General features: G+C 42.7%; 1 gene segment (V, D, J or C); it reads right to left on the bottom strand.

The window, feature by feature from the left end:
- Positions 1-1,154: 1,154 nt before the first annotated feature.
- LOC308527355 (T cell receptor beta variable 16-like) lies at positions 1,155-1,632 on the bottom strand. The segment is given in 2 exons: positions 1,584-1,632; positions 1,155-1,477 (listed from the first exon to the last, which is right to left on the bottom strand).

Here is a 1,632-nt window from a genome sequence, read left to right as displayed (position 1 = left end):
GGACTTCTGGGAGTAGGACACCTAGGTTTAGCTTATATTGAAATAAGAACAGATGGGACTAGAAAGAGTATATAAACAACTCTAAAACATAGTAGTGGGTGATATAGAAATGACAAGTTTGTAAACAGAATGGAGCATCAAATTTTAGCAGAGCTACTTTGAACTCTGTAACTGCTCTATGTAATGGAATCACCTCCCTAAGTGGGGTTAATGCCAGAATGCCTCCTTGCTGGTAAATGCATTTTCCTCATTACAATTTGGATCACATCCCTGAGGGTTTTTCCTTTGCATCAACTTTCAGTAGGTATTTTGTCACTGAGAACAGATTAGTCTGTCACTTCCCTCGGCTCCATAGACACCAATTAGTGACTTTGTAGAGTCTAAAATTGTCATACTTAAAACTGACATGTTTTTTGCATTACCTGGATTTAACTCCTTAAAAAGAAATTCACCAGAGTCTCGGCTTGGTCTGACATTATTCTAAAAACTGAGGAATTACTAGTAATTGCCGCTCTAATTCCTTCTTTTTTCCTAGGTTCTCTGTGTCCAGCAAATGTATTAATCATCCTTCATTCCCCACTTGTGATGGATACCCATTGGGTGTCCTGGCCCCTAGTTAGAGAATGCCTCTCTTTGAAACCCTTGATCCATAAGGTCAAAGTGACAGGTCCCAAGCTGCCATGTTGTTCAAAATAACCCACCCTCTTGGCTAAAAGTGAGTTTTCCAAGAGTGTGTTCTTCAGTAAACAGGATCATTTTTGTTTTGTTTTGTTTTCTAGATTTCTAATCTAGCATGAAAGAAAGTCATGTTGGTCCTTCTCAATGTGGCTGAAGGGCTGACGTCTGAATCTATGATCTTCTACCCACTAGCAGATCTAAGAAAGGGAGAGAAGACTATTAATAACAAAAGAGTATGGGGCCAACAGGGTGGGAAAGCAAGTGTGTTGTCAAATTAGCCTTGTGATGATTCTAGGACTTCCTTCCAGTTTGTTCTTGAGAAATTTCTATGTTCTCGTTTTGGTTCCATGAGATACACATTTAGCCTTGCAACAAATTCCCCTTTGGCATAAGCTGGCTCTAGTTAGCTTTTGTTATTTCCTTTCAACCTAGTATACCACCAGCTTCCTGAGCTGGGCCCAGCATGAGTTTGTGCACTAAGGTTCGCTAATATTTAACACTGTGTATTCACTGCTGGCACACAGATACATGGCTGAGTCCTGCAGCTCTGTAACGTGGATCTCCAGGATACAGGCTGAGTTCTGGGGACACTCAGCTGAAAATCTCTCCTTGGGCATCTCTGCTTCAAGGACGTTTTTGTACTGAAAGGAAACCACGAACTTGAACTCTTTCTTCAGGATCTGTCGATACCAGAAAACATAATGGTGCCCCTTTTGGGGGACACAATACATTTTCACATTCTGTCCTTTCCCTTCGATCAGGTGTCCTGCAGTCTGGGTGACTTCTGCAACAACTGAGCCTGTGAAGAAAGCAGACAGAAATTGGAGCCTTAGCCCGTGAGCGACTCTGATGACGTGGACGGAGGCTTAGAACAGGGAGCTGACAATTTCAGAACAGGGACTGACCTGCACCCAGGAGACAAAGGACCATGGAGCAGATGGCCGTGGTGCGCAT

Source organism: Myotis nattereri (assembly GCF_964212035.1).
Source record: "Myotis nattereri genome assembly, chromosome: 11".
Lineage (NCBI taxonomy): Eukaryota > Metazoa > Chordata > Mammalia > Chiroptera > Vespertilionidae > Myotis > Myotis nattereri.
Note: the sequence above shows the minus strand (reverse complement) of the source record. Positions and strands in the feature narration are given on the sequence as shown.